Raw genomic sequence first — 27493 nt, forward strand, 5'->3', positions numbered from 1 at the left:
ACCGACGACTTGAGTAGATATGGATATATCTATTTGATGAGGCACAAGTCGGAAACTTTTGAAAAGTTCAAAGAGTTTCAAAACGAGGTTGAGAATCAGCTCGGCAACACTATAAAACTTCTACGATCTGATCGTGGAGGTGAGTACATGAGCCAGGAGTTTGATGATCATCTGAAAAGCAGAGGTATAGTACCTCAGCTCACACCTCCAGGTACACCATGGAGAAATGGTGTATCGGAACATAGGAATCATACCTTGCTGGACATGGTTTGATCTATGATGAGCAAATCGGATTTACCATTGTCATTCTGGGGATACGCTCTAGAAACTGTAGCTTGAACACTTAACAGGGTACCATCAAAATCCATAGATAAGACACCACATGAGATGTGGACCGGGAAGACTCACAGTTTGTATTTTCTAAAGATTTGGGTTGTGAAGCATTTGTCAAGCGACTTATGTCAGACAAGCTTACACCCAAGTTAGACAAATGCATATTCGAGGGATATCCGAGGGAAACCTTGGGATATAGCTTCTACAATCGGGAGGAGAACAAAGTGTTTGTTTCTCGGAACGGGGTTTTCCTTGAGAAAGAGTTTCTCAGTCGGGAGGCCAGTGGGAGGACGGTCCGACTCAAATAAATTCGAGGACCACTCGGGGACGACTCAGCTGGTGATGAGATCATACCGGAGTCAGTCAGGGAACCTGTAGTGGAAACGACACCGAAACCACGGAGGTCAGAAAGATTGCACAGAGTGCGTGATGTATTGTTGCTAGAAAGTGACGAGCCGGCCACGTATGCGGAAGCAATGGTGAACCCAGATTCTGAGGCATTGTTGGAGGCCATGAGATCCGAGTTAAAGTCCATGGATGAGAATCAAGTCTGGGACTTGGTTGATCCACCGCCTGGCGTAACAGCCATTGGTTGCAAATGGGTCTTTAAGAAGAAAACCGATGTGGATGGAAATGTTCAGATCCACAAAGCTCGGTTTGTCGCTAAGGGTTATGGACAAGTTCAAGGAATGGACTACGACGAGACTTACTCGCTGGTAGCGATGCTGAAGTCGGTGAGGATCGTACTAGCTATAGCTGCATATTTCCATTACGAGATATGGCAGATGGATCAAGACGGCTTTCCTTCACGGAAATTTAACCGAGGACGTGTATATGATACAGCCCGAGAGTTTTGTCGATCCGACTAGCACTAGTAAGGTATGTAAGCTCAAGAGATCCATTTATGGGTTGAGGCAAGCATATCGGAGCTGGAACATTGGTTTTGATGAGGTAGTCACTGGTTTCGGCTTCATCAAAAGTGAAGAGGACTCTTGTTTATACAAGATATTAAGTGGAAGCTCGATAGTGTTTTTAATATTGTATGTGGATGACATACTACTGATCGGAAATGATATTTCGATGCTGAACTCGGTCAAGGAGTAATTGAATGACAAGTTTTCGATGAAGGACCTTGGTGAGGCAATGTACATTTTAGGCATTAAGATCTACAGAGATAGATCAAGGAGGCTGCTCGGCTTAAGCCAGAGCACGTACATAGATAAAGTGTTGAAGCGGTTCAACATGAGTGAGGCAAATAAAGGGTTCTTGCCACTCTCACATGGTATAAGGCTAAGCGAGACTCAGAGTCCTTCGACATCTGATGAGCGAAGCAGGATGAGTAGGATTCTGTATACCTCGGCAATTGGATCCATCATGTATGCCATGATATGTACATGGCCTTATGTTGCTTTTGCAATAATCCTAACTAGTAGATACCAGGCCAACCTAGGTGAGAGTCACTGGGCGGCGGTAAAGACTATTCTGAAGTACCTGAAAAGGACTAAAGAGATGTACCTAGTTTATGGAGGTGAGGAAGAGCTCATCGTAAGGGGTTACGCCAATGCTAGTTTCCAAACTGACAGAGATGATTGTCGATCACAGTCCGAATTCATGCACGTCATGAACAGAGGTGCAGTGAGCTGGATGAGTTCCAAGCAAGATACGGTGGCCGATTCTACTACAGAAGTCGAATACATTGCGGCTTGTGAAGCTGCAAAGGAAGGTGTTTGGATCTGGAACTTTCTAGATGATCTTGGTATTTTACCAGCCTCGGTAAAACCGTTGGACCTTTATTGTGATAATTCTGGTGCCATCGCACAAGCCAAGGAGCAGAGGAATCACCACAAGGTAAGACACATAGATCGGAAATATCACCTGATACGAAAGATCGTAATTGTTGTGATGTAGAGTTATGCAAAATTCACACGGATGCAAATGTTACGGATCCGTTGACTAAGCCGCTTCCACCGCCCATGCATGAGGGGCCCTCTCGGTGTCAAAACCGGCGGATCTCGGGTAGGGGGTCCCGAACTGTGCGTCTACGATCGATGGTAACAGGAGGCAGAGGACACGATATTTACCCAGGTTCGGGCCCTCTTGATGGAGGTAATACCCTACGTCCTGCTTGATTGATATTGATGATATGAGTATTACAAGAGTTGATCTACCACGAGATCGTAGAGGCTAAAACCCTAGAAGCTAGCCTATGGTATGATTGTTGTATATATCTATCGACTAGCCTGGCCTCGGTTTATATAATATACCAATGGCCTAGGATAACAAGAGTCCTAGCCGAATACGCCGGTGGGGAGGAGTCCTTGTCTTGATCACCAAGTCTTGTGGAATCTTCCATGTATGCGGGAGCTGTCCCAACTGGCCCATGAGTATACGGCCATGGGGGTCCTCGGCCCAATCTAACAGATCGGGAGATGACGTGTTGAGTACCCCCTAGTCCAGGACACCGTCAGTAGCCCCCTGAACCGGTCTTCAAGTTAGGGATGCTCCTCGATTCTTCCGAACTATTCTTCATCTTCGGTTGTCGGTCTTGAAATCTGGTTCAACAAATCTCCTCATCTTCAATCTTGAGGATCGCCGAAATGCATTCGACGAGTTTATACGTCGGATATCCGAGGAGCCCCTTTAAGTTTCCGGCCTTTATCAATGCCTTGTTATTTTTATGCCACACCTCGGGTTTGAAGTTGTTCCCGGGAGGCAGTGTCCTCTTGCGTCCGAGCTCCAACGCCGGACTGCATTCGAGGTATCTTTTGCAGACGAGCACCAATGTCGGACCGCTTCCGAGCTCCAATGCCGGAATGTATCCGAGCTCCAACGCCGGACTGTATCCGAGCTCCAACGCCAGACTATGTCCAAGCTCCAACGCCGGACTGTCATAAATCACCTTGGTTCAAAAAATTTGAAGGAGTTTAGCCGAGCTTAATGCCGGAAATGCCCTCTATGGAGCCAGCCACTAGCGCCCGAGCTTTATGCCAGACTGCTTCCGAGGTGGTGCACCACCCCGACCGTGGGCCAATTTTTTGTCAATATTTTTGATTGGTGCAATTTATTCTCTGCCAAGATATATAGCCAGTAGCCCTCAAGGTGTGTATCCGTCTAAAACCCGAGATGCACTTGAAGGATGACGCAAGACCGCTGATCCCAGTAGCCGCTGAGACTCAGGTTGATTTGCAAAATCGGACTGAGGATCATGTCCTAGCTCGGCAGAATACTTCGGGACACAAAAAGCGGCGTGCTCAGTCCTCGAGACTCAGGTCGGGTGCGGTCGACCAACCTGGGGATCAAAATCTCCTCAAAAACTGTATTGCACTTAAAATTTTATGCATTGGACAGGCTATGCAGTAGCCCCCGAGACACTGGTCGGGTGGCAACACCAGATCAGGGGATCGATGTGCCCCTTTAATATTTGTAAATAATAAGCCCGAAGGCCAGTATCCCCCGAGCGTTAATGCGGGCACGGGTGGCTGAATTGAGGATTGATATCCATAGTAAAATCACAAATTATGTGTAATGACTCTATGTATCCAAGTACTTTATGTCATTAATGCTCGGATCCGCATTGTAGAAAACTTTGTTGACCGACCATCGGCTTCAACCTCCTCGGCCAATAGCCGAGGAGTGTTTGTCCTACATTATAAAGCTTTTATGAGGGCAAAGATTTAAGACAAACAAGACAAACTGGCCATACGGTTTTATAAACAAAGGTACGCAGAGAGATATGTTATATTACTTTTTAACATAAAAATGTCTTCCAAAGAAAATAGTCCCGCTAGCGGTTCCTTTCTTTGGGTTGTCATGCTAAGCATGATCATGAAACCTCAGCTCTAATGTAAGAGCAAAATATTGAGGATTTAGTTTGAGAGGCCAGTTACTAGCCCCCGCTAGTGTTCGGCGACAGTCGAGGTCAAGCCGTAAACACTTCGGCCAATGTTATGAATGGCCCATCATATAACATAATCATCGAATCGCTGACCAGTTTACGCTTATTGTGACATTCAGTTTTTGGCTTTCTCCACTGAGGTGCTTAACCATGTGAGCTGGAAGCACAATCGTAGTGGTTCTCCATTTGCACACCTAGCCGAACAAAGCGGAACGTAGGAGGCAAGCGCAGGAGCAGGGCAACCCAACTATTGGCCGAAGACACATTTTGAAACCGATGCATATATAGCAATATCCGAGAATGTTTTTGCCGAATCTCTAAAGGTGTCCGGCGTTGCACTACAAGACTTGTGCTGAAAACACACAAATAGTTTAAAAGTGCCAAAAGCTTGGAAAACCAAAAAATGTCAGTAAAAACATGACGTCCGAACAAGATCAAGTGTTCGGTGCCAATCCGAAAATTGGTCTTAGAAAAAAAGAGTGCTTCTGTCGTGCTTTAACATGACACATCCTATCTTAAGACTCCAAGCGGGTCAGCCTACGGCTTCAACCTCCTATCCCGAAGGCGGAGTACTTCTCATTAGGCCGGTTTAGCAAACTAAACTCTAGCGGCTTTGAGAGAGACATTAGGCTCCCCGGCTAGTGACCACACACTCGTGTTGAAAAAGGGAGTGATGAATAATAATAGTAATAAAAACTTTGCAACAACTAAGAAGAAGAACACTTATTAAAAACGGCTCATATAAATTTAAGAGCCCCCAAGTGACTTGGGTAAAAGAATTTTATGTATAATGATTGTATGTACCAAAGTACTAATATCATATCTTTGTTCACCCGAACTTTAAACGCGTCTTAACCGACCGTCGGCTTCTCCCTCTTCGGTCAAGGACGGAAAAGTGTTATGTACTCCACCTGTCGAGAATATCGAGAGTGTTTCCGATAACCAGGCAACCGGGCCATAAGGCTGTAACAGACAAAGCGCGCTCAGGGAACTTATGCTATATTATAGACGAAGTGTAAGAAGCATCTTCGAAGAAAATAGTACCCCCACCGATACCTTTCTTCGGTGCTCATTATTACTATAAACTTGTGCAATAGATTTTTTGTACTCATGAGTTCCGTTGTGTGCCGACCATGATTGAAAACAATAAGAGCGCTAGCTTTCGGCTTCACCCAGTCTGAGGTCAGAGCTCGGAGGACCCGGTCGTGACAATCGCAGAGGTGCTCCCTTTACTCCCTAGCCGAACAATCGGGAACGTAGGGGTAACCGCAGGAGCCAGGTAACCCAGCTTGCAAATCGCTTAAGTCAATATGGTGCATATTGTGGCGTAATACACGAACAAGGAACGACGCCGTACAAGTATAATCATATGCAAGAGGAAAAGCTTCATAAAGGAAGCCCCCAAATAAACGGGGTATTTGAATTTGTCCATCACAAACAAAGTTTGGACAAGGAAATTTTTTACAAGCAACTTTTCTCCAAAAAAGTATAATGCTTGGTCGAACCGAACACAAGTTAAAAATTTAAAACTTTGAGCATGAAGGCTACTTAGCTGGTTAATGTGTTCGGTGTTGATGACGCGGGCCAAGATTGTGGCGGGACGAGATCCCAGCCCCCAAGCCGGTTCCGAGATGTCCGAGTAAAGAACTCGACTTGATGAAGTGGTGACACAGCATAGTCGATGGGCAAGGTGAAAATCCCAGTCCGACCGCGGCGACGGAGCAGGACGGCAGTGTGATGCTGTCGGTGTACTAGAGTAGGGGTACCCTAGTATCCCGAACTTGTGCACGGGCAGTCGCAGCATCCCGCGGCAAGGCTTGCCGGGTGACCGCCAAGGTCCTCCGTGGTTCCTTTGAAGCCATTCAAGCACAAAGTATCCAAGCCAAGGAGACAAGACCCCGGCAAGAGGAGCTTGCCGGTAAGGCCAACCAAGGCACCTCAAGACCCCGGCAAGAGGAGCTTGCCGGGAAGGCCACCCAAGGCATCTCAAGGAACTTGCCTCGACGCGTCGTGCGTCCCGGCAAGGCCTAGTGAGCGACAAGCTCCCGGAGGCGACAAGACAACGACCGCGGCAAGGCGCTTGCCGCGACAAGCCACCACTCTCTGCCTGCGCTCCAGCACATCTACCAACGTGTCGCTCTGGGACCCTTCCAGCCGTGTGTGGCGGGAGGCTGTGCAGCCAGAGCTGTGCGGTGGCAAGCGGCGCTGACAAGTTTGCCATCGTGGCGAGCTGTGGCGTCCCTGACGGTCCCTTTTGCACTGTTTAGGCGACACAGACGGGCATTTAATACCCTTTTCCCCTGCCGTCAGGGTTAGGTATGATATACTATAGCAGGTAGCTGTACCTACCGCAGCACCTTTCCATTTTTACCCTTGTCTACGTTGCCACCTGTTGGTGACCCCTTGAGCATATAAAGGAGGCCCATGCGCAACGTAGAGGGGGAGAGCTGGTCTAGAGAACACTCACGCTCGGTCTCATTAGCTGCTGAGGTGTACTGTAGCACTCCGTGCTCCCGAGCAAGAACTCAATACAAACCACAAAGCAGGAGTAGGGTTTTACGCATCCGTGCGGCCCGAACCTGGGTAAACCGCTCGTGTGTTTCGCCTCGATCTGCTCTTCGTGCGATCTCCGCCCCCGCCGAACCGAAAGGGACCCGGTCCGCCGGTCCCATAGGTGCCCGTGGATCAGTACCCTGGCATCTTTGGCGCGCCAGGTAGGGGGCGTCGAGGTTGTGTGAACCAGATCCGGCGTTCACGCGATCTAGATCTTCATCATCTTCATCGACATGCCGCCGAAGAAGAAGGTTTCGGAAGCGGCTGCTCCGTCGGCACCGAACCCACCACCGCCGGAGCGAACAGCTGATGGGGCAGGTGCCGGCGGAAGAACGGGCGTCGACGAGGGGGCTCACGGTGCTGCCAGGTCCAAGGACAAGGCTACGCTGCCCATCGGCGGCGTAGCCGGCTCCCACAACGACCGGGCGCACTCCAAGACCTCGGCGTCCGTACATGCACCGTGCCCATCTCAGGAGGCGCGGGACCGGCAGCGTCATGGTACTCACGGTACCATGCGTCTGCTGGACCAAGATCGAGCTGGTGGATCTCGAAGTGCTCAAGACCACCATGCACGCCAACATGCCGGCACGAGCGAGGCACGGTCGCCTGGACGGGATACTGCTCCTTCTAACATAGTTAGAAGTCCGAGCATATCCGGCTCCTCGCACCGTTCGCCGCCACCACCCGCCACTGCAGCAGAAGCTTTGGCGCGAGCTCAACTGCTCCTAGACTACCCTCCAACAGAAGACAAGATCGACGACTGGAGGGCCACCATTCAGAGTCTCATCGGCTTCGCCAACGGCGACAGTCAACGGCAGCCGAGCACGTCGCAGCCAAGGCAAGTCAGCCAGGCGCAAGCCGGTGGCGACAAGACCGGTGGGGGTGCAACTACTGTGCACCCTCCACCCCGAAGGCCAAGATCGCCGACTCGCCGGATCCACCTCGACAGCGACTCAACCGCGTCATCAGATCCACGAGTTCGTCGAGATCAGCGCCAAGTTCTTCACGAACGACAGCAAGAAGACGCTCGTACTCGCATCGAGCACCGAAGAGAAGCGCGACGTCAATCAGACCAGCGCGCTGGGCCCTCTATCGACATGCATGCGCCAGGGGAACGAGGCGACTTGCCGTACGCGGTAGGTTGTCCTGCGTTTACTCGTGAGCTGCGGCAAGTCCAGTGGCCCAGCATGAAGAATTTCAAGCCAGACGTACCGGAGAAGTACGACGGCAAGTCGCATCCATCGGAGTTCCTCAGCATCTACACCATCGCGGTGTAGGCTGCCAGGGGCCGGGACGACAAGATCCTTGCCAACTACTTCCCGCTGGTGCTTAAGCCCAACGTCAGGTCCTGGCTCATGCACTTGCTCGACAACTCCATATCCTCCTGGGCAGACCTATGCCATCAGTTTGTCGGCGCCTTTACAGGCGGCCACAAACCTCATGGCCAAGAGAGTGACCTTCATCTACTCGCCCAGAAGCAAGGAGAGCCCCTGCGCAAGTACATTCAGAGATTCAGCCGTGTACAGCACAACATCCCAGATGTCCACCCTGCCGCGGTCATCAGCGCGTTCCATCAGAACGTGCGTAACCGCAGGATGCGGGAGGAGATGGCGATGTCCAAGATTAGAGACGTCAGTGAGTTGTATGCCCTGGCCGACAAGTGTGCACATGCTGAGGAAGGGAGGAAACTCCCCGGAGAGAATGCAGGAGCAGGAGGATCTGACAGCGAGGATGCTGCCCTGGCAAAGAGAAACCGGCGGCGGAACAGGAAGAAGAAAGGCAAAGATGTGCTAGTCGTTGAGCAGTCCGGCAACGAAGGTGGCGCCAAGAAAGCCAATGTTGGTAGCTCCGGCAAGGAGATTGCCGCATGCACCAACTGCCAGGCTGTGGCGGTCGCCGACTAGCAGGACGACACCGACAAGCAGTACTGCAAGATTCACCCCACCAAGGGCCATGACCTCCAGAGCTGCAAGAAGGTCGAGCAGCTTGTCCAGCAGCAAAAGGCTGAATACGAGCGACGAGACAACGAGCGGGCCCAAGGAGGCGCTGGAGAATCTGGCAAGAAGCGCGCTGGCCGGGGAGGACGCCGCGGCAAGGCCAAGCAGCGGCAAGGGGACAGACCTCCCCGCGGCCGCGACAAGGATGAAGATGACGAAGACGACGACGAAGATATGGATGATGTCGAGACCAGTGAGCAGGAGTTCCAGAAAGCCACAGAGGTCTTGTGTGTTGACGGCGGTGCTTCTCTGCATACTTCGCACCGCCAACTCAAGCAGTGGGTGCGGGAAGTTAATGCAGCAGAACCACCCGTCGAATCACGCAAGCTTCTGAAATGGTCCAGCACGCCTATCATCTTTGATATTGAGGACCACCCTGATCGCACAACTGCGGTTGGGTGCTTGCCGATGTTGGTTTCACCAACTATCCGCAACCTCAAGGTCACTAAGATGCTAGTTGACGGCGGGGCCGGCTTGAACAACCTGATCTCCTCCGCTGTACTCCAAAAACTCCAGATCCCTGACAACGAGCTTGAAGAGACCGGCACATTCCAAGGAATCAACCTGGGAAGAAGCAAGCCTAAGGGGAAGGTCACGTTGCCAGTAACATTTGGCAGCGAGCTAAACTTCAGGACTGAGACGGTCACTTTTGACGTTGCCGATATTCCATTGCCTTACAATGGGATACTTGGCCGTCCAGCACTCGCCAAGTTCATGGCAGCCTCTCACTACACCTACAACATGCTGAAGATGCCAGGCCCGATAAGCGTCATCTCTGTCCCCGGCGACAAGAAGGATGCTCTTATCTTCGCCGACAAGATCTACCGGGAAGCGGCAGCCGCAGCAGATCGCAAGTCACTTGCCGTTGAAGCTCCCGGGAAGAATAAGACCATGTCCGGCAAGAGTCCTGATGCTCACTCCGGCAAGCGCACCTCTTCGGAGTGCTGCGCCGCCGTCGAGGACGCACCATCGAGCTCCACCGGCAAGTGTAAGAAGACAATGGAACCTCCGCCAGAGACGAAGAAGGTGTCCGCCAAGGAGGACGACATTGGTGGTACCTTCACCATCAGTGCCACTCTTGACCATAAATAGGAAAGCACGCTCATTGCTTTCCTGCGGGCGAACGTCGACGTGTTTGCGTGGCAACCGTCTGACATCCCCGGTGTTCCCAGGAAAGTAATTGAGCACCATCTTGCCATTTGTCCTCATGCGTGGCCCGTCAAACAGAAGGTCAGGAAGCAAGCAGTGGAGCGCCAAGAATTCATTGCAGAAGAGATCAAGAAGTTGGAAGCAACAGGCCTTGTCAGAGGAGTGCTCCATCCTACGTGGTTGGCCAATCATGTAGTCGTGCGCAAGGCAAACGGGAAATGGAGACTTTGTATTGATTTTACCGATGTTAACAAAGCTTGTTCCAAAGACCCATTTCCCTTGCCGCGCATTGACCAGATTGTTGACTCCACAGCCGGATGTGATTTGCTTTCATTTCTTGATGCATACTCAGGATATCATCAGATCTTCATTGCAGAAGAGGATGAGGAAAAGACCGCATTTATTACTCCATGTGGCACATACTGTTTCATAAGGATGCCTTTCGGATTAAAAAATGCTGGTTCAACATTTGCAAGAGTAGTCCATGTCGCTCTCGAGCCACAAATACACAGAAATGTGGAAGCCTACATGGATGACATAGTGGTCAAGAGCAAGGACAAGGCAACTCTGATCCAAGATTTAGACGAGACCTTTGCAAATCTGTGCAAGATTAGCCTCAAGCTCAACCCCGAGAAGTTTGTGTTTGGAGTCCCCTCCGGCAAGCTTCTCGGGTTCTTCATGTCTCAGCGGGGAATCGAAGCCAATCCCGACAAGATCAAGGCCATTGAGCAGATTGAAGCACCAAAGCGTGTCAAGGATGTACAAAGACTTGCCGGTTGCGTGGTTGCTCTCAGCAGGTTTATCTCTAGGTCTGCCTAGCGCGCCCTGCCGTTTTTCAAGTTATTGAAAAAGGCAGGTCCAATGAAATGGACTCCGGAAGCGGAGACTGCGCTGCAAGACTTGAAGAGATACCTGTCCTCCCCTCCAATACTTGTCGCACCTAAACCACAAGAGAAGTTGCTGCTGTATATAGCGGCAACCAATCAAGTGGTTAGTGCTGCGTTAGTAGCAGAGAGGGAGGCCGATGACGAGCCAGCAACCACGGCAAGCACATCCAGCGACAAGCAGGGGGCTTCTCCGGAAAGCTCTGGTCCCGACAAGGATGGATCTGCGCAGATGCGCGAGGAGATACAGAAGAAAATGGTGCAGCGCCCAGTTTACTTTGTCAGTTCCCTTCTGCATGGGGCTAGGTCAAGGTACTCTGGCGTGCAGAAATTGCTTTTCGGCCTTCTCATGGCCTCGAGAAAGCTGCGCCATTACTTCCAAGCACATGAGATCACAGTTGTCACTCGCTTTCCGCTGAAGAGGATACTACAAAATCCAGAAGCGACAGGCAGGATTGTTGAGTGGGCACTGGAACTGTCAAGCTTTGGCCTCATGTTTGAAAGCACTTCAACTATCCAAAGCAGAGCATTAGCAGAATTCATAGCAGAATGGACGCCAACACCAGATGAAGAAATTCCAGAAACGAGCATCCCCGTCAAGGAAGCAAGCAAAGAGTGGCTGATGTACTTTGATGGTGCCTTTTCGCTACAAGGCGCCGGCGCTGGTGTGCTGCTTGTCGCATCCACCGGAGAGCACCTCAAGTACGTAGTCCAGATGCACTTTCCCAAGGAGCAAGCAACAAACAATACTGCAGAGTATGAAGGCTTGCTTGCCGGTCTCAGGATCGCGGCAGACCTTGGGATCAAGAAGCTCATTGTCAGGGGTGACTCGCAGCTTGTCGTCCGCCAAGTAAACAAGAGTTATCAGAGTCCGTTGATGGAAACTTACGTCGACGAAGTGAGAAAGCTAGAAGAGCACTTGGATGGTCTACAAATGGAACATGTTCCAAGAGCTCAGAACGCCATTGCCGATGGCCTGTCAAAGTGCGCCGCACTTAAGTTACCTGTGGAACCAGGGATCTTTGTGCTCAAGCTGACTCAACCGTCCGTAACACCATCAACTGGACAGAGCAAGAAGAGGAAGTTGATTTCTGGTGACTATTTGCCGGTAGAGCTTCCCGAAGCCGCCGCCAAGAAGGTCCCCAAGATCAACGCCAAAGGCGCTGAGGAGCGGTCTACTCCGGCAAGCCCTACGGTTTGTTCCGTTGAAGCAGAAGCTCCCAACAAGTTTTGCTCCGGCAAGCTTGCCGGGGGACGTCAAGCTCCGGCAGAGCCGCAGGTTCTCGCTGTAGAAGCAGACGTTCCCGCAGTAGCAGATTTGCCTTTAGTCCTTGTTGTCGAGCCACAAGCTCCAGCATGGGCGCAGCAGATTGTCCGTTTCCTTCAGACAGGAGAACTTCCCGAAAAGCAAGAAGAAGCGGAAAGAGTAGCCCGGCAGTCAAGTATGTACCAGTTTGTCGTCAAGACACTGTACAGAAGAAGACTCAACGGAGTGAAATTGAAGTGTATTCACCAGGAAGACGGACAAAAGCTGTTGGCAGAGATACATGGAGGCATATGTGGTCACCACATTGGTGCAAGAGCACTTGTCGGCAAAGCATTCCGGCAAGGTTTGTTTTGGCCGACAGCCCTCCAGGATGCAACTGCACAAGTAACCAAGTGTGAAGCGTGCCAGTTCCATTCCAAGCAGATACACCAACCAGCTCAAGCTCTCCAGACGATCCCTTTATCCTGGCCATTTTTGGTCTGGGGCCTCGACATCCTCGGCCCCTTTCCCCGAGCAGTCAGGGGCTTTGAGTACTTGTACGTTGCGATCGACAAGTTCACAAAGTGGCCGGAAGTGGAACCAGTGAGGAAGGTCACAGCACAGTCAGCAGTCAAGTTCTTCAGGTCGATTGTTTGCCGCTTCGGGATCCCTAACAGGATAATCACCGACAATGGCACGCAATTCACGAGCCGCACCTTCATGCAGTACGTCCAAGATCTTGGCGCCAAGGTCTGCTTCGCTTCTGTTGCTCACCCGAGAAGCAACGGTCAAGCGGAGAGGGCAAATGCTGAAGTGCTGCGCGGGCTCAAGACCGGGACTTTCGACAGGCTGCACAAGTGCGGAAGAAACTGGATCGAGAAGCTGCCGGTGGTTCTTTGGTCGATCAGGACGACGCCAAATCGAGCCACTGGCCAGACACCTTTCGCTCTAGTCTATGGAGCAGAGGTAGTTATCCCCACGGAACTCGTATACGGGTCACCGCGAGTGCTCGCTTATGATGAGCTTGAGCAAGAGCAGCTGCGACAAGATGACGCACTGCTCCTTGAGGAAGACCGTCTTCAGGCTGCTGTGTGAGCTGCTCGCTACCAGCAAGCTTTGCGCCGCTACCATAGCCGCAAAGTTAATGCCAGAAGTCTCGAGGAAGGCGACCTTGTTCTTCGGCGTGTTCAGTCCCCCAAGAATTCCAACAAGTTGACGCCGAAGTGGGAAGGCCCTTATCGGGTGAAACGAGTCACTAGGCCTGGTGCTGTCCGCCTTGAGACCGAAGATGCCATTCCGGTGAGAAACTCCTGGAACATAGAGCATCTTCGTAAGTTTTACCCGTAAGGCGCGGTTGCCAGAACCTATTCCGGCAACCACCTTTTGTACAAGTCTTGCCGCTGTTGCATGTAATCCTTTGTACAAAGCCGGGCGCAGACCCCGTGCATAAGTAAAGCTCATGTGCTCCGCACATCTTGTCAATTTCATGCTTTCTATTTTTTGCATGTGTTATCTGACACTTTGTGCAGCAACTACTCCCCGGTAAGCAATAACGAGCCGCAAGGCTCCATATCTTTATTTTCTCTTCTTTCTTTTTTCTCAAGGAAAGGAAGGTTCCCTCGCCCACAAGTTTGCCGCGGGGGGAAAGGAGAAGATAATGGTATGGACCAAGCATCGTTCAAGAAAGTTTCGCCTTGTCGGGAAGCAAACAACAGAAAAGCTAAGTTGCCAAAGTTTGAGCAATCAGATTTTTTAAATTTTAAGTTATCTCCCTTGAACGACCGCACTTTGTATGTAAAACCTGTGCGCGGAGGAACCAACTCGTAGCTAGCTGTGCCCTTACTTTGTTTTGAGTCCGCTCAACAACTTAAGTGAGCTGCAACTAGCTGCGACAAGGTTTCTTGCCGGTAGCGGCACCGCCAGCAGGCTGCTGACGTCCCGCACTCAGCGCTCGCGGCTCAGGGGCTTGCACCGGCAAGTTCCCTAAAAGCGTAGGGCAAAAACATACAAAGGGAGGAATCAAGTAAAGGGAATAACATTGCAATCAGCACCCAGAATAAAGTTATATTACAAAGATAGCTTGTCGCAACTCTAACGGATTGTTTTCATAACATGACAAACAGCGACAAGAAAAGAAGAAATGGGCGGCCTAGTCTACGCGATCGCCCTCGATCCTCTTGATCCCGCTCACCTTGTCCATAATGGGTGCGACAAGGGCCTTGAGCGCCTCCAGATCAGCATCCGGCGGCAGGGTCTTGAGGACGTTGGCGAGGTTGAGACCTGGATTGCGGAAGGCCACCTTCACCAACACTTTCTGGAGAGCTCCCGCGCAGATCTTACGCGACTCGTCGGCCAGCTGCTTTGGGATCTTCTCCCGGAGCCGCTGAAGAGCCGTCGCCACGCCTTTGAAGAACAAGACGAGCTTGGTGCTGGGTTGGAGGTTCTCGTCGGAGGGATACCCGAGATCCTCCATCCCAAGCTGCGCCAACTCCCTGTCAATGTCTGTGGCAGCATTCACAAGACTCTCCATCCAATGCTCCACAGTCTCCCTGAAGGCGTTCTGGGTGGCGGCAACACTCTCCAGCAGTGCCTTGTCGGCCTTGATTTCTTCTTTCAAGGCCGCCTCCTGCTTCTTGGCGCCGGCCAGCGTCTTGGTCAAAGTGGTCAGCTTCAACTCAAGATTCGCGTTGGAGTCCTTGGCGGCGCTGAGCTCTTTGCCTTTCTCGGCAAGATCGGCCTCTAGCTGCGCCGCCTTCGTCTCCAACTCCTTCTTGGCGGCCTCGGCGGCGGCGGCAGCATCCTCCGCTTGCTTGAGGGCTCCGCCGAATGCTCGCTCGCGCGCGGCAAGCTCCTCCTCGTGGGCGTCAAGATTGACCTTCCGCTACGCCAGCTCACCCTGCTCCGCGGATAGCTTCACAGCGGCAAGTCGCTGGTGCTCTTCGACTTAAGCCTTCTCGAGGAGGAAGGCCTTCTGCGCTTCGGCGAGCTGCTCCCGCTCCTCCGCCAGGGACCGGAGGGCTTCCCGGTGGAAACCCCCGAGCTCTTCCGCGCTCTTCTCGATGTCTGCTCCCGCCTTCGCGACAAGCGCCTCGCAGGATTCGAGCTTGGCTTGCCGCGCGCGGTAGAGCGACAACAACTTCCGCAGCAGCCGCTCCTCCTCAGACTCGTTGCTGCTGCTGCTCGGCGCGTCAACCAGCGTCAGCCCAGCGGAGGCGAGCACCTCCCCGTCGAAGATCTCCCCCTCGACCGGCGCCCTGGAGCTTGACGCCCAGGGGAGGTTGATGAAGACGTCATCACCGGCCTTCAAGTATACGCCTGGCTGGGGCTCTTCGGAGCCCGGCGCTGCGGCAGCGGCGGACGGGTCGGCGGTCGGTCGCCGAACCCCTCGCTAGTTGCTGCGGTGGCAGCCTTGGCGGCCTCTGCATCGGCGGGGTCGCCAGCACCGTCTGCGTTGTCGGTGGCAACCTCGATCTCCATCTGCTCCGCAGCGGATGGGTCTGACAGTCGGAAAGGGGAGAAGAGTCAAGCAAAAATCCAACAAAAAGAAGATCAAGAGAAGAAGAACCCAAGGGAAATCTTGTAACGAAAGGATTACCTGGGCCGGGTTCTGCAGTCGTGGTCTCCGCCATCGGGGGGCCGCTGGTGCTGTCCCTTGCCGGAGAACCGTCCCTTGCCGGAGACTTCTCCCTTACCGGGAAGCCCTCCCTTGCCGGAGAGGTCTCCCTCGTCGGGGGATTCTCCCTTGGCTCCTGGTGGAGCTTCTCTTCTCCTACACAAATCAGCAATCAAAAATCAGCAAAGACGGAGTATCCATGCGCACCTCACAAGCGGAAAGCAAACCATATACTTACGCTGGGGGCTGCTCTGGAGAAAGGTTGCCGGGTTCGGCAAGGTTGTCTCGGGCGCACCTCCTGCTGTCGCAGTAGGTTTGTCCTCGATGACAATCACCGGGACCTTGGCCCTCTTTGCTGCTCTCTGGGCCAGAGTCCTAAAGATGAACAAGTTCAGAGAAAAGCAAATGAGATACAAGACAAACAGCAAGGATCGAAGAACTTCAAGTACAGTGAGAGAAGCTTACTCTTCTTCTTCTTCCTCGACGGAGCTGAACGCGGAGAAGTCGAAGTCCGGCGTGCGCCCGGCGCGAGGAGGCGGAGGAGAAGCTTCCCTTGGCCGCTTGGCGGGACCAGTGGCGGTGGTCTGAGACGACCCTGCTCCAGCTGCCGGCGCGGCGTGAGCAGCGGCAGGAACTGAAGCGGTGGTCCGGCTAGACCCCGCTCCAGTTGCCGTCGCAGCATGAGGCGCTCCCGCGGCAACGCTGTTTGCCGCGGTGGAGCGTGTCACGCGGCGTGGCGACTGTTGACCCGCTTGCCGCTCCACTACGTCCCCGGCCTTGCGGAGACGCCTTCTTGGTGGAGATGGAGGCTCTTCTTGCGGCGAGCTATCTAAAGATGAGGTGGAAGACGAGTTGATCTCCAGCGAGCCGCTCGTCTCCTTGGCGGGCTCGCTCGACCCGGCGTTATGCCCGGTAAGCTCTTTCTCGCCGGCAGGCTCCCCTCGCTCGGCACGGCTTGCCGCCTCCGCTGCATCTGCCTCCTCCGCGGTGAATCCAAATTCGCCCGCGGCTGCGGCCGCCGCCGCCTCTTCCAGTCTAGTGGCGATGAGCGCCATCTCCGCATCGGTGGTGTCGCGGGTGAGGCCGTCCTTCTCGTCGGGGCGGATCGCCACTTCTACCAAATCATCGAAGAACTGCTGCACGACGTCGTCTGTAGGCTCCTGCCAAGTTGGCACAATTCCATGCGAGTCGCACAGCGGCATCATTGCACGGATGTGGTCGAGCGCGGAATTGTTGCACAACGGAACGACACCCCCCGGCAACCTGAACACTTCGGGATGTTGGGGGTCATACTTGAACAGCTCCTGGAGCATCGCGTTGAGCTCCAGAACAGTGAAGTTGTAGTTGAGGCCCGGGCGCAGCCTCATGATATCTGTCGCATTCTTGAACTCCCAAGTGGGCCTCCTCTGTTCCTGCAGGGGGCCGATGCGGCGGCGAATTAAGTCTGCGCCAACAGCGCCTACAGTAAGCCCGGCAAGCCTGAGGCGCAGGATCCGGGTGACAGCAATCTTCAGCCTGTCGTCTTCCGGGGCCACGTCACTCCAATCGCTGCCACGTGCTACTGGGGTTTGGCGCCGGGTGGTGAATGGCCGCGGGTTCTCCTCGTCAATCCAGCACCAGTCCGCTCTCCACTCCTCCCACTTGCCGCAGAATTCTCCCTCTAGATAAGTTTCTTTCTTGCCGGCCCTCGAGATCCAGGCGATTCCGCCGGATAAAGGCTCTCCTCTCTCTACTCGGGGTATGAAGAAGTGGCGAAAGAGGGCTACGTTGGGATGGACTCCGACAAAGTTTTCGCAGAGATGTGCGAAAACTGCCATGGTCAGAACGGCATTGGGGGTGAAGTCAAGGAGGTGGAATCCGTAGGTATTCATGATGTCGCAGAAGAATTCAGAAAAAGGCGGGCAGAGCCCGCAGTAGAAGAACAAAGCGAAGAAAGGGTATCCGTTTGGGGCCTTCTTCCAAGCGGCGGCGGGAAGTACCTTCGTGCCCGGATGCGCTCGTGTCTCCGCCGACCAGAAGAGGTAGTAGTTCTCCCTCAGCTCCTTCGCGGCAAGCTTGGGGGGGGAGACGGCCCGCTCCTTCCGCAGCGCCGCAAGCCGCTGTGCCTCGGTCGACTTCACGACCTTCCCCTTGTCGGCTTTCGGAGCCATGGCGGAAGTGGTGGAGGAGGTTGACGGCGTTGGTGGTGCTGGTGGCGGTGGGGGGCGGAGCGCTGCTCTCTTTCGGCTTTGCGAAGATGGGAGAGTGGCGGAGATTTCTGAGATTGGAGCAGCAACGGGCGAATGGGCGAACTGCCCCTGTTTCCCCTGCTTATAAAGAGGGAGGGGCGGACGTTCCGCATTTCCGAATAAAGAAACCCCCCACGATCTCTCCCACGACGCCGCATTCGATACGTGCCGTTCGGGGAGGGCGCGGTGGATACGGAGAGAGATACGGCGTAACCTAGGCCGCGCGTGCCCATGCCCTGTTTTGGGCCTGGCCCAACAGTGCTTGGCACCGTGTATGGCCCAGGCCCGGGGGCTCCTATCGGTGTACTAGAGTAGGGGTACCCTAGTATCCCGAACTTGTGCACGGGCAGTCGCAGCATCCCGCGGCAAGGCTTGCCGGGTGACCGCCAAGGTCCTCCGTGGTTCCTTTGAAGCCATTCAAGAACAAAGTATCCAAGCCAAGGAGACAAGACCCCGGCAAGAGGAGCTTGCCGGTAAGGCCAACCAAGGCACCTCAAGACCCCGGCAAGAGGAGCTTGCCGGGAAGGCCACCCAACGTATCTCAAGGAACTTGCCGCGACGCGCCGTGCGTCCCGGCAAGGCCCGGTGAGCGACAACCTCCCGGACGCGACAAGACAACGACCGCGGCAAGGTGCTTGCCGCGACAAGCCACCACTTTGTGCCCGCGCTCCAGCACATCCACCAACGTGTCGCTCTGGGACCCTTCCAGGCGTGCGTGGCGGGAGGCGGTGCAGCCAGCGGTGCGCGGTGGCAAGCGGCGCTGAAAAGTTTGCCATCGTGGCGAGCTCTGGCGTCCCTGACGGTCCCTTTTGCACTGTTTAGGCGACATAGACGGGCATTTAATTCCCTTGTCCCCTGCCGTCAGGGTTAGGTATGATATACTGTAGCAGGTAGCTGTACCTACCGCAGCACCTTTCCATTTTTACCCTTGTCTACGTTGCCACCTATCGGTGACCCCTTGAGCATATAAAAGGAGGCCCATGCGCAACGTAGAGGGGGAGAGCTGGTCCAGAGAGCACTCACGCTCGGTCTCGTTAGCTGCTGAGGTGTACTGTAGCACTCCGCGCTCCCGAGCAAGAACTCAATACAAACCACAAAGCAGGAGTAGGGTTTTACGCATCCGTGCGGCCCGAACCTGGGTAAACCGCTCGTGTGTTTCACCTCGATCTGCTCTTCGTGCGATCTCCGCCCCCGCCGAACCAAAAGGGACCCGGTCCGCCGGTCCCATAGGTGCCCGTGGATCAGTACCCCGGCAGATGCCGAAGCCCCTAGCATGTGTTACTGAAGTGATGACAAAGCTCCTGGTCAGCCGAGGTGACGTGGTACGTCGGTACGCCACGGTGACAGTGCTGCCCGGATTATCTACCTGTGCACAAAAAATAGTGCAAGCCAGAGATAATAGGAATAATAAAAAATGTTGCATAATCAATAATTTATGCAAAGTGAGTAATAAAAGAAATATGGCCTGTGCGCCGAACACTCGATGAGGGAGAGCTCTCTTGGCAATGCCGAAGTCCCCGAGGCAGCCGAACATGTCGGTATGGGAATACGACCAACAAGGTGATCACGCGAGACGATTTACGCCGATTAGGACAACGGCGTCGGCTTGCCGAAGAGACCACGTGACGCGGTCGAAGTCGATCACCTACACACATAAAATAGTGCAGTCCAAAAAGAAAATTTGCTTTTTGCAAAAATAATTTATTAAAAGAGATGTGGCCTGGCGTCGAAGTCATGTCGATGTAGGGCGTCGGCGTGACGCGGTGAAGGCGTAGCCAAGCCCGAATTCATAGGCCGGTCTGAGTTCCAGATGCGGCATTCGCCGAACTGTATATGGAAACTGGTTTATTTGTTGTAGCAATCCAAAGAAAGGTGATTCCAAAAATTGGGACTCGAACCGCACACACATTGCCTGATGGGCGATAAAGCGACGGTATGGCGTTGCTGGCAAAGGTTGGCTCGCCGAAGCAAAGCCCTCGGTCTAGCTAACGTGACGGAGCTGGTCGGCTAGTGACGCCGAAGTCTCCGGAGTAGGTTGATGAAGAGATGGCGAAGCCCCCGGTCCAGCCGAGATGTCGAAGCCTCGATGTCAGCCGATGAGTCGAAGTAGGTCAGTGTGATGGACACGAGCTTGAAGAAGCAATAGTGCGGCCCTGCCAATGCAGGTCGTGACGTGGTCGATGCCGGCATGATGAAGTGACTGTGCGGCGATGCAGGTATGCCCGCTCCGTGTAATCCGTGGGGCGGCGATGTTGGTGATGATTTATCCTTCGCGATGCCGGACTCTTGTTCGGCTTGCCGAGATGATGATCCGAAGAAGTTGAGCTCGGCTCAACGAAGTGACGACGTGTCTAGCGCAGGTCGGCAGCCTGGGAGCAATATTGCCGGACTGGTTTGACACCAGCACGATGATGAAGATGATCTCAGGGGAGGCTTAAAAATTTACGGGCGCGTGTTTAAAAACAACGCACAATGCCCTAGAAGATAAATCCTCTAAAAAGGTTGTCCAATATCACGTTCATAAAGAAACATGAATTCGGGTCGGATCCGTATTCGCGCAGAAAACGGATCCAAAAATTGGTCCACTCATCGGAAGGTTCCCGGAGTTTGAACCGTCGGATCGAGCTGAAATTTGGAGGGGTGGTAGATATGGGAATTCCGCAGTAGATGAACGGATGGATCTTCCAAAGGACCTCCGAGCTGGGCTCTGGAGACCACGCCCAATACTCGTCCAGATTCCCATCCAGATTTGACAGGGCTCCGGTATATCGTAGATTGTCGGAGATTTCTCCATCGGAACTCGACGAAATTTTGCAAGGCTGTTGTAGACGTAATTACACACTATTACACCAAAGCAATCGTCAAACCGATGCTCGAGGAGGTGGTGATGGCGAATACAAGTTCGCTATCCATAAAAGCAGCACGGCCGCCCGAGGGCAATGTTGACGTTGAGCCCTCGAGCTCCATGGATGACTCCTCTATGATCATGATAGAGATTGGAGTTAATGTTGAAGAAGGCCCCCGTCCGAACATGACGATCGGAGATGGAGCAGAGTCCTCGGTCGAGCCAAGGTGACCAGTCGAGCCGGCGACAAAGATGCCGGCGTCGCAGTTGAGCTGCAGGCGAGCCATTGATCCTTTTGCCGATCACACGGCAGAACTCTCAATGAAAGCACCAATGTCGGTGTCAAAACCGGCGGATCTCGGGTAGGGGGTCCCGAACTGTGCGTATAGGATCGATGGTAACAGGAGGCAGAGGACACGATATTTACCCAGGTTCAGGCCCTCTTGATGGAGGTAATACCCTACGTCCTGCTTGATTGATATTGATGATATGAGTATTACAAGAGTTGATCTACCACGAGATCGTAGAGGCTAAAACCCTAGAAGCTAGCCTATGGTATGATTGTTGTATATATCTATCGACTATCCTGGCCTCGGTTTATATAATACACCAATGGCCTAGGATAACAAGAGTCCTAGCCGAATACGCTGGTGGGGAGGAGTCCTTGTCTTGATCACCAAGTCTTGTGTAATCTTCCATGTATGCGGAAGCTGTCTGAACTGGCCCATGAGTATACAGCCATGGGGGTCCTCAGCCCAATCTAACAGATCGGGAGATGACGTGTTGAGTACCTCCAGGACACTATCAGGCCCGTTAGAGCTATGGGCATTCGATGTCTATTTGATTGACTCTAGTGCAAGTGGGAGACTGTTGGAGATATGCCCCAGAGGCAATCATGTATGATGATATTTCCTATGTGTTTATGAATAAAGATAGTCCTTGGACATTATCAATGATGTGTGTCAGCACGTACGTGACTTGTTTGTGGGACTATGCATTGTATGATGAACGTCCTAAAAGGTCCCTAGTCGAAAGGGCTGTGTGGACGCGCAGTCATCTAGACTAGCATATGACACGGTCGATGGCTTGGTCTCACTAGCCATGGAGCATTGGATGCTAAGCGGAATATGTAATTGGAAGGATCTGGTCAGATTCGACGTAGTCGGATCCAAGTCGAGATAAGGTCCGAGTCGGATAGACCCAATTATGAGACGTAGCGATATGTCATCTGTGATTCTCTAGTACAACATATGTTCTATGTCCTAAGACCTGAGCTGACGCATGTACTCGGGATGGTGATAGACTTGCTTTGGGCCGACCAATAGCTACTCCGTAACTAGGTAGTTATAAAGGGAGGTTTCGGGTTTGTCCTGACCCGTGCTGCGTGACATGGTCGAGCAAGATGGGATTTGCCCCTCCGATCAGGAGAGATATACTCTGGGCCCCTCGTGTGATCCAACTAGGATAAGCATGGCCATGTGACAAGGATTATGAGGTTGATCGCTTCGGTGCTGTCACTAGGGTTTGCGTGTGTTGCGAATAGACACCTCCACTCACCGCCGTTTGTGTGATCGGACCTAGCAGTCCGCCACACGACGTTCCTCCTGCACGCGTGATACCGTTATAGGCGGTGCACTTGCGCCGCTCCGGCGAACCTATACGTGGGAGCCGACGAACGGCTATACGAGGGAGATCAGACGAGGAGGAGACAATCCACGCGGATGCGCTGCCCCAACTCTTCTTCCGCTGCACGGCACTGCGTGTCTAGTGGTGACGAACTGTGATCCTTCTCCCGTAGCATGTTCTTGGTTGTTTTGCGCGTAGGAAAATTTTAATTTGCAGTCGACGCACCCTACCGTAGATCCCAACACGGTGGTCGCCGGCGGTGGGGCGGTGGCGTGGCAATCGCTAGAGAAAAAGCTCGGCACGGGGGGTGGGGGGCTAGAGGGCTGGTCGGGCGGTGGTGGACCGGCGGTGGGGAGTGGTTTTAGGGCGGCGAGGTGGCGCGGGAGCACCACCAGTTGCGGGCGGCGGGGGCCGGCGGTTCGGCCGGTGGTGGCTAGCGGCTTAGGAGGGTGCAGGTTGAAGATGAACCGCACACCCTCCCTAAACTACATGTGAAGTGCCTCTGTGCTACCTTTGTGTTCAGTTTCAACAGTAACATTCAGATTCCATTGTAAATTTCAGTTTCGACAGTTAAGTTCAGAGTCAACAATTTTTACCTCATCTGTTGTAGTCCGGTGGTTTTTGGTGATGTAAATTTTACATCTATCAATTTTTGGTAATGTATTTTACATCATCTATTGGAGATGCTATTAGAATCCCACTTGATATTAACAATGTCTGTCTTGTGGTGCTTCAACCTCGACATCTTACGGCTCACCGGAGCTGCTCCAACGATGGAACTATCCATCACAACAGAGTAGTGCCCTGGACGCCGTCTACAGATTCCTTAGATCTTCTTCCACACCCCCGACAGCCACCTCTGCCTCAACTTCTTCAATGACCAACCCAATGATGCTGAGGTCGACACGTCGACGGCAAAGAGGTTATACACATGTTGCATCACTTATTACTCTACATTCATGTCGATCCATTAAGGCTATTTTGGTTCAGCGGAAAAACATAGCAATAGGAAATTTTCCTATGGCACTCTACTATTCAATTATTCATGCATTTTGTTGAAAGTAATGGAGAAAAACATCCACTTGGACCTACTTTTCAAAATCATATGCATGAAAACAAGACCAAGTGCATTAGTGACAGAATAACATTCTAACTGTACACGCTTTCATATGGTTTCACTTTATTTTGGTAATGTTTCTTTGCATTCCTCTGCTGTTCCAATTCCTACGAAGCAAACACCCAAGTTGACAGAAATCCTATGTTTACAAATGCTCGGTTTACCATGTGCATTCCTATCCTATCCCAGTGTTTTTCCTATCCCTGCGTTTTTAGAATCATGCAAGCCAAATGAGCCCTTAAAGTATTACTTTAGTTATAGGTAGGTGTCAAAGAAAACTTTGTGTGGTTTGTCCTGCTCCTGCCGCGACGTCATCCACCTCACCTGAGTTGCTCCATCGACAGAAGCATCCACCAAACAAGACATCACGACTCCTGACCGTCTTTCGTCGCCTCAGATCTCCTTCCCTACCACCGGCACCCACCACAACGACATCACCATCATGGACTCAGCAGATGAACCTGAGGATTACACGGGTCCACAAGAGAGGTCGCACTCTTTTGTTTCTACTTATGTTATGCATTGCTTAAAATTATCTGCTACTTTATCATCATGTTCATGCTACCTCTTGAGCACTGCGTTGGTTTTCCCCGAAGAGGAAGGGATGATGCAGCAAAGTAGCGTAAGTATTTCCCTCAGTTTTTGAGAACCAAGGTATCAATCCAGTAGGAGGCTACGCGCGAGTCCCTCGTACCTACACAAAACAAATAAATCCTCGCAACCAACGCGAATAGGGGTTGTCAATCCCTACATGGCCACTTACGAGAGTGAGATCTGATAGATATGATAAGATAATATTTTTGGTATTTTTGTGATAAAGATGCAAAGTAAAATAAAGGCAAAGTAAAAAAGCAAAGGAAATAACTTAGTAGTAGGAGATTAATATGATAAAGATAGACCCCGGGGCCATAGGTTTCACTAGTGGCTTCTCTCGAGAGCATAAGTATTCTACGGTGGGTGAACAAATTACTGTTGAGCAATTGCCAGAATTGAGCATACTTATGAGAATATCTAGGTATGATCATGTATATAGGCATCACGTCCGAGACAAGTAGACCGACTCCTGCCTACATATACTACTATTACTCCACTCATCGACCGCTATCCAGCATGCATCTAGAGTATTAAGTTAAAAACAGAGTAACGCCTTAAGCAAGATGATATGATGTAGAGGGATAGACTCATGCAATTTGATGAAAACCCCATCTTGTTATCCTCGACGGCAACAATGCAATACATGCCTTGCTGCCCCTACTATCACGGGGAAAGGACACCGCAAGATTGAACCCAAAGCTAAGCACTTCTCCCATTGCATGAAAGATCAATCTAGTAGGCCAAACCAAACTGATAATTCGAATAGACTTGCAAAGATAACCAATCATACATAAAAGAATTCAGAGAAGATTCAGATATTATTCATAGATAGACTTGATCATAAACCCACAATTCATCGGTTTCAACAAACACACCGCAAAAAGAAGATTACATCGAATAGTTCTACACAAGAGAGGGGGAGAACATTGTATTGAGATCCAAAAAGAGAGAAGAAGCCATCTAGCTAATAACTATGGACCCGTAGGTCTGAGGTAAACTACTCACACTTCATCGGAGAGGCTATGGTGTTGATGTAGAAGCCCTTCGTGATTGATGCCCCCTCCGGCGGAGCTCCGGAATAGACCCCAAAATGGGATCTCGTGGATACAGAAAGTTTCGGCAGTGGAATTAGGTTTTTGGCTCCGTATCTGATCGTTTGGGGGTACGTAGGTATATATAGGAGGAAGGAGTACGTCGGTGGAGCAACAGGGGGCCCACGAGGGTGGAGGGCGCGTCTGGGGGGGGTAGGCACGCCCCCCTACCTCGTGGCCTCCTCTTTTGGGTCTTGACGTAGGGTCCAAGTCTCCCGGGTCTTGTTTGTTGAGAAAACCACGTTCCCGGAGGTTTCATTCCGTTTGGACTCCATTTGATATCCCTTTTCTTCGAAACCCTAAAACAGGCAAAAAACAGCAATTCTGGGCTGGGCCTCCGGTTAATAGGTTAGTCCCAAAAATAATATAAAAGTGGATAATAAAACCTAATAATGTCCAAAACAGTAGATGATATAGCATGGAGCAATCAAAAATTATAGGTATGTTGGAGACGTATCAAGCATCCCCAAGCTTAATTCCTGCTCGTCCTCGAGTAGGTAAATGATAAAAACAGATTTTTTGATGCGGAGTGCTACTTGGCATAATTTTAATGTAATTCTTCTTAATTGTGGTATGAATATTCAGATCCGAAAGATTCAAGACAAAAGTTAATATTGACATAAAAATAATAATACTTCAAGCACACTAACAAAGCAATTATGTCTTCTCAAAATAACATGGCCAAAGAAAGTTATACCTACAAAATCATATAGTCTGGCTATGCTCCATCTTCACCACACAAAATATTTAAATCATGCACAACCCCGATGACAAGCCAAGCAATTGTTTCATAATTTTGGTGTTCTCCAACTGTTTCAATTTTCACGCAATACATGAGCGTGAGCCATGGACATAGCACTTATAGGTGGAATAGAATGGTGGTTGTGGAGAATACAAAAAGGGAGAAGATACTCTCACATCAACCAGGCATATCAACGGGCTATGGAGATGCCCATCAATAGATATCAATGTGAGTGAGTAGGGATTGACATGCAACGGATGCACTAGAGCTATAAGTTTATGAAAGCTCAAAAAGAAACTAAGTGGGTGTGCATCCAACTTTCTTGCTCATGAATACCTAGGGCAATTTGAGGAAGCCCATCATTGGAATATACAAGCCAAGTTCTATAATGAAAAATTCCCACTAGTATATGAAAGTGACAACATAGGAGACTCTCTATATGAAGAACATGGTGCTACTTTGAATCACAAGTGTGGTAAAAGGATAGTAGCATTGCCCCTTCTCTCTTTTTCTCTGATTTTTTTATAATATTTTTATTTGGGCCTTTTCTCTCTCTTTTTTATGGCCTCTTTTCTTTCTCTTTTTTTATTTTTCGTCCGGACTCTCATCCTGACTTGTGGGGGAATCATAGTCTCCATCATCCTTTCCTCACTAGGACAATGCTCTAATACTGATGATCATCACACTTTTATTTTTCTTACAACTCCATAATTACAACTCGATACTTAGAACAAAATATGACCCTATATGAATGCCTTCGGCGGTGTACCGGGATATGCAATGACTCGTGAGTGACATGTATAAATGGAACGTTGGAAAGTTGCATGGCAATATATCTCGGAATGGCTATGGAAATGCCATAATAGGTAGGTATGGTGGCTGTTTTGAGGAAGGTATATGGTGGGTGTATGATACCGGCGAAAGGTGTGCGGTATTAGAGAGGCTAGCAAAGGTGGAAGGGTGAGAGTGCGTATAATCCATGAACTTAACATTATTCATAAAGAACTGATATACTTATTGCAAAAATCTATAAGTTATCAAAGCAAAGTATTACGCGCATGCTCCTAGGGGGATAGATTGGTAGGAAAAGACCATCGCTCATCCCCGGCCACCACTCATAAGGAAGACAATCAAAAAATAAATCATGCTCCGACTTCATCACATAACGGTTCACCATACGTGCATGCTACGGGAATCACAAACTTTAACACAAGTATTTCTCAAATTAACAACTACTCAACTAGCACAACTTTAATATCACCATCTTCATATCTCAAAACAATTATCAAGCATCAAACTTCTCATAGTATTCAACACACTCGTAAGAAAGTTTTAATATTAATCTTGTATACCAAGCATATTAGGATTTGAAGCAAATTACCATGCTATTTAAGACTCTCAAAATAATCTTAGTGAAGCATGAGAGATCAATAGTTTCTATAAAACAAATCCACCACCGTGCTCTAAAAGATATAAGTGAAGTACTAGAGCAAAACTATATAACTCAAAAGATATAAGCAAAGCACATATAGTATTTTAACAAATTCCAAATCATATATGACTCTCTCAAAAGGTGTGTA

This window comes from Triticum urartu, chromosome 6A (genome assembly GCF_056163025.1).
Source record: "Triticum urartu cultivar PI428250 chromosome 6A, HENAU_Tu73, whole genome shotgun sequence".
Taxonomy (NCBI): Eukaryota; Viridiplantae; Streptophyta; class Magnoliopsida; order Poales; family Poaceae; genus Triticum; species Triticum urartu.